This window comes from Salmo salar, unplaced genomic scaffold, assembly GCF_905237065.1.
Source record: "Salmo salar unplaced genomic scaffold, Ssal_v3.1, whole genome shotgun sequence".
Lineage (NCBI taxonomy): Eukaryota > Metazoa > Chordata > Actinopteri > Salmoniformes > Salmonidae > Salmo > Salmo salar.
In genome coordinates, this window is record NW_025548971.1 from 16,601 (window position 1) to 35,068 (window position 18,468).

At 37.9% G+C, this 18,468-nt stretch overlaps 1 long non-coding RNA gene across 1 annotated transcript; it reads right to left on the minus strand.

The window, feature by feature from the left end:
- Nucleotides 1–7,039: 7,039 nt before the first annotated feature.
- LOC123735044 (uncharacterized) lies at nucleotides 7,040–15,136 on the minus strand. Its single transcript, XR_006765228.1, has 3 exons — nucleotides 14,958–15,136; nucleotides 13,845–14,033; nucleotides 7,040–7,142 (listed from the first exon to the last, which is right to left on the minus strand). It is a non-coding gene; the product is annotated as an uncharacterized lncRNA (long non-coding RNA).
- Nucleotides 15,137–18,468: the final 3,332 nt, after the last annotated feature.

The window sequence follows — 18,468 nt, forward strand, 5'->3', positions numbered from 1 at the left end:
CGGGCTATCTACTGAGAATATTGTAGAATGTGCTTTCACCGAAAAGTTATTTTAAAATCGGACATATCGAGTGCATAGAGGAGTTCTGTATCTATAATTCTTAAAATAATTGTTATGTTTTTTGAGAACGTTTATCGTGAGTAATTTAGTAAATTCACCGGAGGTTTGCGGGGGTTATGCTAGTTCTGAACGTCACATGCTAATGTAAAAAAGCTGGTTTTTGATATAAATATGAACTTGATTGAACAAAACATGCATGCATTGTATAACATAATGTCCTAGGGTTGTCATCTGATGAAGATCATCAAAGGTTAGTGCTGCATTTAGCTGTGGTTTTGTTTTTTGTGACATTATATGCTAGCTTGAAAAATGGGTGTCTGATTATTTCTGGCTCGGTACTCTGCTGACATAATCTAATGTTTTGCTTTCGCTGTAAAGCCTTTTTGAAATCGGACAGTGTGGTTAGATTAACCTGTTAGGGCTAGGGGGCAGTATTTGCACGGCTGGATAAAAAAAATGTACCCGATTTAATCTGGTTACTAATCCTACCCAGTAACTAGAATATGCATATACTTATTATATATGGATAGAAAACACTCTAAAGTTTCTAAAACTGTTTGAATGGTGTCTGTGAGTATAACAGAACTCATTTGGCAGGCAAAACCCTGAGACATTTTCTGACAGGAAGTGGATACCTGTGTGTTGTATTACCTTTAAACCAATGCCATTGAAAAACACAGGGGCTGAGGAATATTTTGGCACTTCCTATTGCTTCCACTAGATGTCACCAGCCTTTACAAAGTGTTTTGAGTCTTCTGGAGGGAGATCTGACCGAACAAGAGCCATGGAACGATGATGGCCCATTAGACACCTGGCGCGCGAGTTCATGTTGGGTACCCTCGTTCCAATACGTTATAAAAGAGAATGCATTCGTCCACCTTGAATATTATTCATGTTCTGGTTAAAAAAGGCCCTAATGATTTATGCTATACAACGTTTGACATGTTTGAACGAACGTAAATATATTTTTTCCCCTCGTTCATGACGAGAAGTCCGGCTGGCTTAGATCATGTGCTAACAAGACGGAGATTTTTGGACATAAATGATGAGCTTTTTTGAACAAAACTACATTCGTTATGGACCTGTGATACCTGGAAGTGACATCTGATGAAGAGAATCAAAGGTAATGGATTATTTACATAGTATTTTCGATTTTAGATCTCCCAACATGACGTCTAGTCTGTATCGCAACGCGTATTTTTCTGGGCGCAGTGCTCAGATTATTGCAAAGTGTGATTTCCCAGTAAGGTTATTTTTAAATCTGGCAAGTTGATTGCGTTCAAGAGATGTAAATCTATAATTCTTTAAATGACAATATAATATTTTACCAATGTTTTCTAATTTTAATTATTTAATTTGTGGTACTGACTTGACTGCCGGTTATTGGAGGGAAACGATTTCCTCAACATCAATGCCATAGTAAAATGCTGTTTTTGGATATAAATATGAACTTGATAGAACTAAAAATGCATGCATTGTCTAACATAATGTCCTAGGAGTGTCATCTGATGGAGATTGTAAAAGGTTAGTGCATCATTTTAGCTGGTTTTATGGTTTTGGTGACCCTGTCTTTGAATTGACAAAACATTACACACAACTCTTGTAAATGTACTGTCCTAACATACTCTAAATTTATGCTTTCGCCGTAAAACCTTTTTGAAATCGTAAAACGTGGTTAGATTAAGGAGATGTTTATCTTTCAAAGAGTGTAAAATAGTTGTATGTTTGAAAAATTTGAATTTTGACATTTATTTGGATTCAAATTTGCCGCTCTTGAAATGCACCTGCTGTTGATGGAGTGCACCACGGGTGGGATGCTTGCGTCCCACCTAGCCCATAGAGGTTAAAACTGTAAGCTTCACTGTCCAAACACATATGGTGTGGACTATGTGTGCCTGGTAAACACATGTGGATCTGGTGAACAGTTATCACTTGTTGACCAACTACAGGAATACTGACCTCAGAGTCTTCAGTTTACAGTGGGCATTCCCCAGTCCAGCAGAGAGCAGCTTCACTCCTGAATCCTTCAGGTCATTGTTACTCAGGTCCAGCTCTCTCAGGTGTGAGGGGTTTGACTTCAGAGCTGAGACCAGAGAAGCACAGCCTTCCTCTGTGACTCCACAGCCTGACAAAGAGATCATCATGACTTCACAAACACACTGTTAATTTAACCAGTAGTGTAGAAAGACAACGGTAGATGCATTTGGTTTATTCTCTCAAACAACATATAGATTAATCTTCCGTCTCCTAGAATTGCATGGTCATAATGTTATACAAATGTGAAAATCAATGCATTTATTCAATATGTTATTCCCAAAAATATTACATATTATAATACATATTTTTCTCTAAACTTAATATTTATTCCTGATGATTAGTTCTATATGTCTTTTGATGTACTCACAGAACAGCTCTGGAGGCTTTGACCACTGGCAGCAGCCTCAGAAGACCTTCCTCTGATCTGGAGTATTTCTTCAGGTCAAACACATCCAGCTCCTTTTCTGAAGTCAGCAACACAAAGACCAGAGCTGACCACTGTGCAGGTGACAGTTTGGGTTTTGAGAGACTTCCTGCGCTCAGGAAGCTTTGGATCTCCTCCACTAGAGAATGGTCATTCAGTTCATTCAGACAGTGGAACAGATTGATGCTCCTCTCTGGAGAGTGATTCTCCCCAATCTTCTCCTTGATGTACTTGACTGTTTCTTCATGGCTCTGTGAGCTGCTTCTTGACTTTGTCAGTAGACCTCGTAAGTGCTTCTGATTGGACTCCAGTGAGAGGCCCAGAAGGAAGCGGAGGAAAAGGTCCAGGTTTCCCGTCTCACTTTGTAAGGCTTTTTCCACAGCACTCTTGTAGAAAGTAACTTCAGGCTTGTCGTTTGTTTGCAGTTTGTCAATTAGATTCTCATTGTTGTTGATGAATGAGAGGAACACATATACAGCAGCCAGAAACTCCTGAATGCTCAGATGAACAAAGCAGTACACCTTCTCCTGGTAAAGAACACATTCCTCTTTAAAGAGCTGTGTGCACAATCCTGAGTACACTGAGGCTTCATTGACATCAATGCCAGCCTCTTTCAGGTCTTCTTCATAGAAAATCAGATTGCCATTCACAAGCTGTTGAAAAGCCAGTTTTCCCAGTGACAGAATGCTCTCTTTATTCCATTGTGGACCTGTCTCATCTTTCCCAAGATACTTTTCATTCTTCTGTTTGTTATGAAACACCACAAGGTGTGTGTACATCTCAGTCAGAGTCTTGGGCATCTCTTCTCTCTTATGTTTCAGCATGTGTTCGAGGACTGTTGCAGAAATCCAACAGAAGACTGGAATGTGGCACATGATGTGGAGGCTCCTTGATGTCTTTATGTGTGAGATGATTCTGCTGGCCAGGTCCTCATCCCTGAATCTCTTCCTGAAGTACTCCTCCTTCTGTGGGTCATTGAACCCTCGTACCTCTGTCACCTGGTCAACACACCCTGAAGGGATCTTATTGGCTGCTGCTGGTCAGGTAGTTATCCAGAGGAGAGCAGAGGGAAGCAGATTTCCCTTGATGAGATTTGTCAGCAGAACATCCACTGAGGTTGACTCTGTGACGTCCCAACATATCTTGTTCTTCTGGAAGTCTAGGGGCAGTCGGCACTCATCCAGACCATCAAAGATGAACACAACTTTGTACTTGTTGTAGTTGGAGATTCTTGATTGTTTGGTTTCCATTGAGAAGTGATTAAGAAGTTCAATCAAAGTGTGTTTGTCCTCTCATCAAATTCAGCTCCCGGAAAGGGAATGAAAATACAAATTGGACATCCTGATTTGCTTTTCTTTCAGCCCAGTCCAGAATGAACTTCTGCACAGAGACTGTTTTTCCAATGCCAGCGACTCCCTTTGTCAGCACAGTTCTGATACGTTTGTCTTGTCCAGTTAAGGTTTTGAAGATGTCGTTACATTTGATTGCAGTCTCTGGTCTTGCTTGTTTCCTGGTTGTTGTCTCAATCTGTCTCAGCTCATGTTCATTATTGACCTCTCCTGTTCCACCTTCTGTGATGTAGAGCTCTGTGTAGATCTGATTGAGAATTGTTGGGTTTCTTTGTTTAGCGATCCCCTCAAATACACATTGAAACTTCTTCTTTAGATTAGATTTGAGTTCACGTTGGCAAATCACAGCAAGCTCATCTGAATCTAGAAATAACACAGAGGATATTAATATTACGTCTGTTTTAATGCCTACAGTATTGTAGGACTGTTATACATTTTAAATTATAATCATTTATTCTCTTAACTGTCTGTATAAATGTGTAAATGTTTTCATAATGCATTACAGACTGGTGTGACTGATTATATTATTATTGGTATTATTGATGGTATTATTAATGTTGTCTCTCTCTCTCTCTAAATTAATCAACACAACACATCCCTGCTGCTACTTGTTGAGGTCACTAGGTGTTGTGTTAAGGCTGCTACAATATCATTGAGTTACACAGCTACTTTAGCTGTACTTTAGCTACAACTTTTAAATGTTATTAAACAGCATTCAACATGAGGCAGACAGGTCTTACATTTCTCCAGTGTGTCAGCAAGCTCCTTCTGGTTCATTTTCCTCAGGACGTGCAGTGTGATCTTCAGAGCTCCCTCTCTGGCACTGCTCTCCTGCTTCTCATCTTCAGCATCCACCACTTCCTCATCCTGCTTCTGACTCTCAAAGCCTTCTGGGAGTTCTGGACTAAGAATCCTCTTGAACATCTTCAGCTCGTTCTTCACAAATGTCATAATTTTCTCTTCAAGCAACTAAAATAAATCAAGTAAATAAGTTAAGCAAGAGAATAAATGATTTCTCATTAATATTGAATGATTGACAGACCAACCTTACTTGAGGAAAACAAAAAAATGAAGTAACTGAATATGGAGTCCAGGTCTGTTTGAGGACTCTGGGAAGACTGACCACTGAGAAACTCTGACTCTGATCTCTCCTGTTGGTTTCTGTGGACAAAACATGAGATTACATCTCCTCATCCAGGGAGTACACACACACACACACACACACACACACACACACACACACACACACACACACACACACACACACACACACACACACACACACACACACACACACACACACACACACACACACACACACACACACACACACACGTGGAGGGAACGATGTGTTTGTTTAATATTGTTTTAGGACTATATAAATGGATAAAAGGATTAGCCTATGGATTATGAAAACAACCAAAAGAAATGGGGAAATGGTAGAGGAGAAATGACTAGAGACAGTGTTGTTTAACTCACTGACCATGACCCATGAGTTCTTCTGACCTTTGTTCTGTAGAAAAGTCTCCCTCTCTAAACTGTATAGGTTGACTCATTGACCAGTCACTCTTCATGGACACACAGCTGGGAACAGGGGAGGCTGGTCTCTCCTGCTTGATTGGTCTTCAACACAACAGAGACAAACATTACATCTCTCATCTACTCTGATCTCAGATGGGAAACATAAGAAGAGTTTCATTACAAAACGCTAGATATCATTTTCAGAAACGTTCATGAATTAGCTTTTAATGTTTAAAGAAATTATAAATGAGATAGGGGTTTATTAACTCCCTAACATGGCATGCAATTTTTCAATGACATACATGTATATGTTTATAATGTATCATATGATGTTTTCATTTCAGAGAGTCAAATGGGTTTTTTTTCAAAATGCTTTACGTATATCTGCTTCACTCTCAGAGAAATCAGTAGTACTGCTAGGTTTAATACAGTAATAATATATATCTGCCTCTCAGAGAAATCTGTAGTACTGCTATGTTTAACACAGTAATAATATATATCTGCCTCTCAGAGAAATCAGTAGTACTGCTAGGTTTAATACAGTAATAATATATATCTGCCTCTCAGAGAAATCAGTAGTACTGCTATGTTTAACACAGTAATAATATATATCTGCCTCTCAGAGAAATCAGTAGTACTGCTAGGTTTAATACAGTAATAATATATATCTGTCTCATTCTCAGAGAAATCAGTAGTACTGCTAGGTTTAATACAGTAATAATATATATCTGTCTCACTCTCAGAGAAATCAGTAGTACTGCTAGGTTTTATACAGTAATAATATATATCTGCCTCACTCTCAGAGAAATCAGTAGTACTGCTAGGTTTAACACAGTAATAATATATATATCTGTCTCACTCTCAGAGAAATCAGTAGTACTGCTAGGTTTAACACAGTAATAATATATATCTGCCTCACTCTCAGAGAAATCAGTAGTACTGCTAGGTTTAAGACAGTAATAATATATATCTGCCTCTCAGAGAAATCAGTAGTACTGCTAGGTTTAACACAGTAATAATATATATCTGCCTCACTCTCAGAGAAATCAGTAGTACTGCTAGGTTTAACACAGTAATAGTATATTTCTTTCTCACTCTCAGAGATCAGGCTATAAGGAGTACCAGTACTGAGTCAATGTGCAGGGGTACCAGGTAGTTGAGGTAATAATGAGACTATAAGGAGTACCAGTACTGAGTCAATGTGCAGGGGTACCAGGTAGTTGAGGTAATAATGAGACTATAAGGAGTACCAGTACTGAGTCAATGTCCAGGGGTACCAGGTAGTTGAGGTAATAATGAGACTATAAGGAGTACCAGTACTGAGTCAATGTGCAGGGGTACCAGGTAGTTGAGGTAATATGTACATGTAGGTAGGGGTAAAAGTGACTAGGCAATCAGGATAGAGATTTTTCTCTTCATCCAGGGAGTGCACACACACACACACACACACACACACACACACGTGGAGGGAACGTTGTGTTTGTTTAATATTGTTTTAGGACTATATAAATGGAAAAATAATTAGCCTATGGATTATGAAAACAACCAAAAGAAATGGGAAAATGGGAGAGGAGAAATGACTAGAGACAGTGTTGTTTAACTCACTGACCTAATGACCCATGAGTTCTTCTTACCTTTGTTCAGTAGAAAAGTCTCCCTCTCTAAACTCTATAGGAGGATTCATAGACTGGTCACTCTTCATGGACACACAGCTGGGTACAGGGGAGGCTGGTCTCTCCTGCTTGATTGGACTTCAACACAACAGAGACAAACATTACATCTCTCATCTACTCATTTTCAGAAATGTTCATAAATTTGATTTTATTGTTTAAAGACATTATGAAAGACATTGGTGTGTTTTTTCACTATCTAATCATGGCATCGGATTGTTCAACGACAGACATGTATTTGTTTAAAATCTATCACTTGATGGTTTCATTTCAGAGAGACAATGTTTTTTTGCAAAATGTTATGTATCTGCCTTTCTCTCAAATGAACGGCTCGGTCTTATGTAGCAAAATTTGAAATTGTGTTTTTCACATTTGATAATAGTAGAGCCTCAGAGCTAGAACATGGTATACATACACTACAGTTGAGGAACAGTGGAAAAGTGTTTCTGCTTTGGAAGATGATAAACTTGTAACCTCACTTTTGAGAAAATGGCCTTTGAATGTTTTGGTACCTGCTGGAGAGCTCTTTTTGGTCTACAGGGCTGTTACTTTGGCAGATAATGTCACCCATCTAAATAAATAGTTTTATATATATAATTAACTAAATGTGTGATGTTTATGGTTAATGTCAGTTTCATTGTTTGTTTTGCAAAAACATTGTTATTTTTTGGTTTTAAGTGGTAAAATGAACTAGAAAATGTTATATTTAGCAATTCTGAGTAAATACTACTTTAGTAATAAATTACACATTATTCAGTACTACTGCAGTTGATATATTATTCCAATAGATGGCAGCATAAGACCACAAATAACATTTCAGAAGATCCCCTACTTTAGTCGATAAAAACGTATTATACGAGTACATTCATTGTCAAATTCTCTCACAAGTAGCCAACTCAGCCCTGACAATAAGCTTGTGTCGTCAGCAGAAGCGAGCACTCTGCCTTCTCAAAGAAGCGAGGGGCATGTTTAGGTAAATTTGCTAACCGGGAGGGTTACATGAGGTAATTTATTGATGGGCTGGAAGACGCACTCTTGTCTTTTCTATTCCGAGGTTGTTTACTCAGATATTAAGATGATGTGTTATAATGCATGTATACTGAGGTTGAGGTTCTGACTAGTGATTATTTACCAGGGTTCAATACCTGCTATAGTCACTACTTTCTTACTCTCCCCAAAGCCTTCCCTGTGGCTCAGTTGGTAGAGCATGGTGTGTGCAATGCCAGGGTTGTGGGTTTGATTCCCACGGGGGGCCAGTAAAAAAAAAAAATGCATGAAATGTATGTTTTCACTAATGTAAATTGCTCTGGATAAGAGCGTCTGCTAAATGATGTAACACAGTCCTGATATGTAGCTAACTAAAATAATGAGTAACCATTTTAGAAAATCATGGGACATGTGGTTGCATGCTATTTTATGTCAATCATATTGCTGCTTGTAGCCTATAACTAACGCTTAGTGGTCTTATGCTGCCATCTATTGGAAATTTGGCAATTAAAAGTTATTAATTCACGTACAGACATTGGTGAGGCAGTTGAGAAATAAAGTCTATTTTTCTTCTTAATTCCTTAGATCAGTCTCAAACCTCATTTGCTGGACTTTCACATAGAGGTTACTAGGTCCCCCAGTTTAAAAAATATATATTTTACCTTTATATAACTAGGCAAGTTAGTTTAAGAACAAATACTTATTTTCAATGACAGCCTAGGAACAGTGGGTTAGCTGCTTTGTTCAGGGGCAGAATGACAGATTTTTACCTCATCAGCTCGGGGATTCAATCTTGCAACCTTTTGGTTACTAGTCCAACACTCTAAACACTAGGCTACCTGCCGCCCCAGTTCAAACCACATTGAAAAAATAAAATGAATGTGGCTTGTTTATCAAGTGTTCTGCCTTGCAATAATGCATATAATAAAATAACAAAACAAAAACAGCAAAATGCTTAGACAGGTTTTGAATAACAAAACAATCAAAATGCTATTTAGTACTATAATGGTATTTACTATCATAATATTATTACTAAAACAGTTTCTAAAATAATTAGGTTTAGGCTAAAGTATGTAATACGTAGGGTTAGATGCTGATGTAAAAAGGGCTTTATGAATACATTTGATTGATTGTTAGGTTTAGGGTTTTTAAGACGAAGAACAGTATGTGTTTATAGCTCTCTTGCTCCCCCCTGTGGCCTTCTGTGGTTACTATACAATTCATTCACGACACCTGCTAGGCTCATAATCTGAGGTAGCAACTACGTCAGATCTACAAATCAATGAGCTAGACCTATCTATTTGGTTTGCAACTCTGTGAACCTGCGCAACTCTGTGAACCTGCGATGCCTACAAACAAAGATTTCAATGCATATCAAATTACCCAGCAGCCATTTAGAAACAACAAGTCATCAAAAAAAGTGTTATTTCTTAATTAAAAAAATGTATTCTGGATGTTTAAATCGGCCACATCTGAAAAAGAGGACAGGGACATGTGTTTTGTTTAGGTGGTATACCCTTTTCTGAAAACAAATATGGTTAACCATGACCAGAAAATGGTTAACGTTTAGGACTGTGGGCCACCACAATATATACCCAAGCGAACAGGGATAGCACTCACAAAGTAGCCAGAACCCTGTTAATAATAATAAGTTACCTGATAATAATAATAATAATAATAATAATAATAATAATAATTGAGGTCAGCCTACAAGGTTAATAGTAATTTACCCGAGGTCGGTGTTCACGGTTATTGCCGACAGGTCTCATTGATAACAATAGAGAAGCTGCCATTTTAATGCAGAACAATGAGCTGGGAATAGAACGTTCAGAAGGTGAGTTGGCGTCACGGTGCTCAATTGAACTAGTAGGAGCTGGCAGGGTGAAAAATGACCTAAAATAAGGTCTGTTTTTTAGCGATTACTTCATAACATAACGTAAAATTATGAAACTGAGCTCCATGGAGGATGCAATGAACTAGTTTTCATCAGAAAAACTGTCCAGCCTACTTGAGGCGCCCGAAAATAATATTCAAAAGTTCGGTCCTTGGACACAGAGGGGTTAAACACTAAAGTTACAGTCCATCTAGTGAAGAGAGGAGAATCGGACAGAGGTAACTTCTGCCGAAGTCGGTCCCTCTCCTTGTCCCGGCGGTGTTCGGCGGTCGACACTACCGACCTTCTAGCCATCATTGATCCATTTTTCATTTTCCATTGGTTTTGTCTTGTCTTCCTACACACCTGGTTCCAATCCCATCAATGACATGTTGTGTATTTAACCCTCTGTTTCCCCTCATGTCCTTGTCGGAGATTGTTTGTTGTATGTAGGTGTTTATTGTTATTCTGGTGTGCGACGGGTTTTGCACCCTCTATTTGTTATTTTGTATACTTTGGTTTTCTGAGGTTTTGACGTTTATTAAACAGCTCCATTTTTACCAAGTTCATTCTCCTGCGCCTGACTTCCCTGCCACCAGCACGCAACGCATTACAGCATCCATCAACGAGAGAGGGAGAAGCCCTCCACGGGATTTAACAGGTGGAAGAAACAACCGGGGAGCTCCATCAGTCCACAAGAAATGCAGGCAGCCAGTGATGATGTAGTGGAAGCTAGGATAACTAGGATGCTGCTGGTAGAGTAGCTAGCTAGCTTACCGAGCTGTACCGACTAGCTAGGATAACTAGGATGCTGCTGGTAGAGTAGCTAGCTAGCTTACCTAGCTGTACCGACTAGCTAGGATAACTAGGATGCTGCTGGTAGAGTAGCTAGCTAGTTTACCTAGCTCTACCGACTAGCTAGGATAACTAGGATGCTGCTGGTAGAGTAGCTAGCTAGCTTACCTAGCTGTACCGACTAGCTAGGATAACTAGGATGCTGCTGGTAGAGTAGCTAGCTAGCTTACCTAGCTGTACCGACTAGCTAGGATAACTAGGATGCTGCTGGTAGAGTAGCTAGCTAGCTTACCTAGCTGTACCGACTAGCTTGGCGAGCTAGCAGGTCGTTCGTCTGTTCCTCATCTCGAGGATGATGACGAATCCGGTGAACCACAAAATGAAACGAGGATAGCGAGTGAAAACGATCTGGCTATACTCATACTGCCCCTGACCGTAAAGCAAAACACAAATTAAACGATAAACTTCGGCGTTTCAACACTGTAGTGAACTCCATCGTTATTCCCCATGATCACCTCAGCCCACTCTGCGCGTAACCGGACAATATGCTTGGCGCCACAACGTACGTGGGCACGGGGAGTTCCAGAACGTGACATGAGCAGTGCAACACAAAACAACTAAACACAGTATTTACAGTGGGTTACATTAGTAATGTTCATTTTGTATTATTATTATGTAAAACAAAATTATGTTGAGATCTGGTGGGTGGGGGTGATAAGAACGGAGCAGAAGAGACATTTTTGTTGTTTGCTGTAACTAATGGTCAAAGTTGTATTGTAATGTATGTATTGTATTGTATTGTAAAAAAAAGTCAGCCAGAGTTGAAGTGGACCATCATTCAAACAAAGAGATGCCTCCCTGACCACCAGTGTGTTTGGATATAATGAAGATCAATTCAGTGAAGAAGAACCTCTAGAGTTCTGATCAAAGAGCCCTATAAAGGGTTCTATATATATTCTATATATACTGTATACTCAGACACTTCCTAACCTCCTATAAAGGGTTCTATATATATATTCTATATATACTGTATACTCAGACACTTCCTAACCTCCTATAAAGGGTTCTATATATATTCTATATATACTGTATACTCAGACACTTCCTAACCTCCTATAAAGGGTTATATATATATTCTATATATACTGTATACTCAGACACTTCCTAACCTCCTATAAAGGGTTCTATATATATTCTATATATACTGTATACTCAGACACTTCCTAACCTCCTATAAAGGGTTCTATATATATTCTATATATACTGTATACTCAGACACTTCCTAACCTCCTATAAAGGGTTCTATATATATTCTATATATACTGTATACCCAGACACTTCCTAACCTCCTATAAAGGGTTCTATATATATTATATATACTGTATACTCAGACACTTCCTAACCTCCTATAAAGGGTTATATATATATTCTATATATACTGTATACTCAGACACTTCCTAACCTCCTATAAAGGATTCTATATATATTCTATATATACTGTATACTCAGACACTTCCTAACCTCCTATAAAGGGTTATATATATATTCTATATATACTGTATACTCAGACACTTCCTAACCTCCTATAAAGGGTTCTATATATATTCTATATATACTGTATACTCAGACACTTCCTAACCTCCTATAAAGGGTTCTATATATATTCTATATATATACTGTATACTCAGACACTTCCTAACCTCCTATAAAGGGTTCTATATATATTCTATATATACTGTATACTCAGACACTTCCTAACCTCCTATAAAGGGTTATATATATATTCTATATATATACTGTATACTCAGACACTTCCTAACCTCCTATAAAGGGTTCTATATATATTCTATATATACTGTATACTCAGACACTTCCTAACCTCCTATAAAGGATTCTATATATATTCTATATATATACTGTATACTCAGACACTTCCTAACCTCCTATAAAGGGTTCTATATATATTCTATATATATACTGTATACTCAGACACTTCCTAACCTCCTATAAAGGGTTCTATATATATTCTATATATACTGTATACTCAGACACTTCCTAACCTCCTATAAAGGGTTCTATATATATTCTATATATACTGTATACTCAGACACTTCCTAACCTCCTATAAAGGGTTCTATATATATTCTATATATACTGTATACTCAGACACTTCCTAACCTCCTATAAAGGGTTCTATATATATTCTATATATACTGTATACTCAGACACTTCCTAACCTCCTATAAAGGGTTCTATATATATATTATATATACTGTATACTCAGACACTTCCTAACCTCCTCTAAAGGGTTATATATATCTTCTATATATACTGTATACTCAGACACTTCCTAACCTCCTATAAAGGATTCTATATATATATTATATATACTGTATACTCAGACACTTCCTAACCTCCTATAAAGGGTTCTATATATATTCTATATATACTGTATACTCAGACACTTCCTAACCTCCTATAAAGGGTTCTATATATATTCTATATTGACTGTATACTCAGACACTTCCTAACCTCCTATAAAGGGTTCTATATATATTCTATAAATGCTGTATACTCAGACACTTCCTAACCTCCTATAAAGGGTTCTATATATATTCTATATATACTGTATACTCAGACACTTCCTAACCTCCTATAAAGGGTTCTATATATATTCTATAAATGCTGTATACTCAGACACTTCCTAACCTCCTATAAAGGGTTCTATATATATTCTATAAATGCTGTATACTCAGACACTTCCTAACCTCCTATAAAGGGTTCTATATAGAACTTTAGTGGTTCTGTATATTAAGCAAGATAGAACCCTTTTTGGTTTAAACAGGAGTGAAGAGTGTGTTGATATAACGGATATATTGTCAGAATTCAGCTTGAAACAACGATCAGAATTAGTCAAAAGGTTATGCATGCCAACATATTAGGCAGTTATTAAGAGGCTAAATGTTTGTGTCATGCAAAAATTCTCTAAATTCTACAGAACAACAATATTTTACAGACAACATGAAGGTCCCCATAAGCAATCATTTCTGATGAAAAATAACAAATGTGAAAAAATTGTAGATATAATGTTTTAGAAACAATGTTCTTAATCCAAATTGTCAGCTCACCTCTTAACTTTGGTGTCATGTTCCTCAGAGAGACTCATTTTAGAGGCAGGGCCTCCCTCCTCTCTCTCCCCAGAGAGCCTCATTTTAGAGGCAGGGCCCCCCTCCTCTCTCTCCCCAGAGAGACTCATTTTAGAGGCAGGGCCCCCCTCCTCTCTCTCCCCAGAGAGACTCATTTTAGAGCACTGTCCCCTAAACAGAGATCCAACATGTTGGTTGTGGTTAACACAGTGACAACTAAACAGAGATCCAACATGTTGGTTGTGGTTAACACAGTGACAACTAAACAGAGATCCAGCATGTTGGTTGTGGTTAACACAGTGACAACTAAACAGAGATCCAGCATGTTGGTTGTGGTCAACACAGTGACAACTAAACAGAGATCCAGCATGTTGGTTGTGGTTAACACAGTGACAACTAATTATTGAAGGTCAATTGTTCTATTTTATTCATTATCTCTTAGAAATAAAACATTTACTAACAGACACATCCAAACAGTCAGGTGATTTAATGCTTCACATGAACATGTAGTTGTGACTGATATTTTTCACCTTTTTCTCCGTGTAGTGGAACTAATAATAATAATAATAATAATAATAATAATAACAATAATAATAACAATAATAATAATAATATTAATAATAATGTCTCACTTTTTCTTTTAATAATTTCTCTCATTCTAGTGTGTTGCTTTGTTCAACAGGTATGATATTATTATGCTGTTACTGAATTCAGTTCATAATAACAATGTTAAGAAAAGTATGTTCAGTGGTTTCATACCAAATTACACAGGAAGCAGGAGCTCATTGTAATTTAGAAAACAACATGTTCTGATATTCTGAAAGATGATTTAGAACTATGATACATTAACATTTTTACAAATTGTAAAATAACCACGATATACAAATCGTATAATACGATAAGTGAACAATATGTTATTGAATTTGACTTGCCTACGCCCAGTTAGCACCATTTTGTATGATTGAACTGTTACGTAGCTTTCCCAGGTGAAATGGACTGTTAGATCAGTGTTTTACTGTCAGTCACTATACTAAAATAAAACCATACATTTAATTTCTCTACACACTTTACAATAATCCCTGGGAAGATTCTCACCTTGTAGCCTGAATTCACAACCAGAACATGTCAAGTCATTGAGATATTTTCCGTTGTGCTGAGGGAGCAGCTTCCTGATGACAAGTGGCTCTGTATCTATGTTCTAGGTACAGTTGATCTTTGGATGCAATAATATCTGGTCAAAGTCTAGTGACACAACACCATAGTATATCATAAACATAACAGTAGTTTAACCTTTGGCCAGTAAAGGCCATGACATACTATAAAACAGGGTTCGTCAACTAGGTTTGGCTTCGGGACAATTTTTATCTGAGTTAAAGTTGGTGGGCCAGAACATAATTAGCATATAATATTAGCACAATTAATAGGGCTACACTACAAATGGAACAACATTTTAACACATTTGATTAGTACATAATACATTCAGTGACAATAAAATAATTTAGATCTGATTAAGTTCATAAAATCACCAATATCTCTATTCAATTATAACTTTTTGTTTATTTCTCTGTGTGTTGATTGGTGGGGAAAAACAGGTCTACGTAGCCTACTGTAGTCAACACTACTTTATTAATGTCAACATTCGTTCAGAACAATTAGCTTGATAGCAAGAGAACATGTCGCTCTCAAAAAGTAACAAAAGGTGGATAATGAAAATCAAAGTTTCAGGGAAGAACGGACAGAGAGATATCCATTCATCTTACCATCTTTCTCCAATGCCAAGCCAGAGTGTCTTTTTTGCAATGAAAATGTCATTGTTTGCAAAGAATTCAATCTCAGACAGCATTATGAATCTTAGCATAATACTTTCAAAGTGGCCTTCCCGCCCCAGACAGAGGCCCGAAGCAGAAACACTGAAGCATTAACTACAACCTACAAACACGGCAGTAGAATCCTCCTTCGTGGCTTGACCCAACAACAGAAGGTCACAAGTGCTTTCCTAAAAGCATCCTGGGCTCTAACCAAACACAACATGCCCTTCACAGACGCAGAGCTATTTAAAAACTGCATGGTGACAGTTTTGGAGGAATTGGCTACAGACAAGTCTATGGATAGTCTAATTGCGTCTGTCAAACAGGTGCCCCTGTCTGTGACATCAGCCGGACGCCGTGTCTGTGCTCTGGCGGATGACGTGTATAGGATTGTTCTGGAGGGGCTCAGTCAGGCTGAGCATTTTCCCCTGGCTATTGATGAGAGAACTGACAACACCCATGTAGCACAGATGTGTGTTTATGTCTGTTATTTTCATGGAAATTACTTTAAAGAAGAGCTACTGGCACTGATTCAACTGGAAGGACACACCACCAGGGACGATCCCCTGGATGGACACACCTAACTAATTTTGGGTTAGTTCGACTAATTTTGGGTTAGTTCTCTCAAGAAGAACTAACCCATCTCAACATGACAGAAAGTAAGACAGGGAAACCCATCTCAACATGACAGAAAGTAAGACAGGAGAACCTATTTCAACATGACGGAGAGTAAGACAGGAGTCCCTGACCTTATCTTCTCTCAAGAAGAACTATCTTATGGTATGAAGATTGTTCTTCTTGAGAAAAGATCGAGCCTTCTTCTCTCCAGAAGATGTCTGGTAGACCCATTTAAATACCTTTTTTGGACATTTCAAGATAGCAGATGTTTGAGTTGGGTCTATTAACACAGCTGTGAGTTGTTATTTTTTTCATTTTTGACATAATGAGCACTCCTGGAAGTGACAGATTTTGACTCATATTGAGTGATAAGACTGAGCTGTTTAACCTGTTATGGCTAGGGGGCAGTATTTTCACGGCTGGATAAAAAACGTACCCGATTTAATCTGGGTACTACTCCTGCCCAGTAACTAGAATATGCATATAATTATTGGCTTTGGATAGAAAACACTCCAAAGTTTCTAAAACTGTTTGAATGGTGTCTGTGAGTATAACAGAACTCAAATGGCAGGTCAAAACCTGAGAGATTCCTTTACAGGAAGTGGCCTGTCTGACCATTTCTTGAACTTCTTTGCCATCTCTATCTTTTACAAAGGATCTCTGCTCTAACGTGACACTTCCTACGTCTTCCATGGGCGCTCAGAGCCCGGGAAAAACCTGAATGTCGTCATCCCAGCCCCAGGCTGAAACACATTATCGCCTTTCTCCAGTGGCCGATCAAGGGACTGTGGGCTTAGGCGCATGCCCTGGCCGCCCCCGTCTTTGTGATTTTTCCTCTGTTTGCCGAAAAGGAGATTCCCGGTCGGAATATTATCGATTTTATACAAGATAAATTGCATAAAAATTGATTTTAAACAGCGGTTGACATGCTTCGAAGTACGGTAATGGAATATTTAGAATTTTTTTGTCACGAATTGCGCCATGCGCACGACCCTGATTTACCATTTCGGATAGTGTCTGGGACGCACGAACAAAACGCCGCTATTCGGATATAACGATGGATTATTTTGGACCAAACCAACATTTGTTATTGAAGTAGCTGTCCTGGGAGTGCATTCTGACGAAGACAACAAAAGGTAATCAAACTTTTATAATAGTAAATCTGATTTTGGTGAAGGCTAAACTTGCCGGGTGTCTAAATAGCTAGCCCGTGATGGCTGGGCTATGTACTTAGAATATTGCAAAATGTGCTTTCACCAAAAAGCTATTTTAAAATCGGACATATCGAGTGCATAGAGGAGTTCTGTATCTATAATTCTTAAAATAATTGTTATGCTTTTTGTGAACGTTTATCGTGAGTAATTTATTAAATTGTTAGCAAATTCCCCGGAAGTTTGCGGGGGGTATGCTAGTTCTGAACGTCACATGCTAATGTAAAAAGCTCTTTTTTGATATAAATATGAACTTGATTGAACAAAACATGCATGTATTGTATAACATAATGTCCTAGGTGTGTCATCTGATGAAGATCATCAAAGGTTAGTGCTGCATTTAGCTGTCTTCTGGGTTTTTGTGACATTATATGCTAGCTTGAAAAATGGGTGTCTGATTATTTCTGGCTCGGTACTCTGCTGACATAATCTAATTTTTTGCTTTCGCTGTAAAGCCTTTTTGAAATCGGACAGTGTGGTTAGATAAAGGAGAGACTTGTCTTTAAATAGCTGTGAAATAGTCATATGTTTGAAAAATTGAAGTTTTTGTATTTTTGAGGAATTTGTAATTCGCGCCACGCCTATCATTGGATATTGGAGCAGGTGTTCCGCTAGCGGAACGTCTAGATGTAAGAGGTTTTAAAAACACTTTTTCAACATTTCTAGATAGCAGTTAGTTCAGTTTGATCTTATTAAAGACAGCTGTATATTATTTTTTTTTACCCAAAAATATTATATGTTCACGCCGACTTTTTTTGCACTATGTTTGAAGGCTGTCAACTTCTTCTCAGGAGGAGAATCACTTAGCCTTTCAACTAATTTTCAAATGATAGGATGCCTATTTAAAAACACTTTTTAAACATTTCAAGATAGCAGTTAGTTTAGTTTGATCTTATTAAAGACAGCTATATCATTTTTTTATTCATTTTGACATATTTTTTGGGACCACTTTTTTTGCTCTGTTTGACG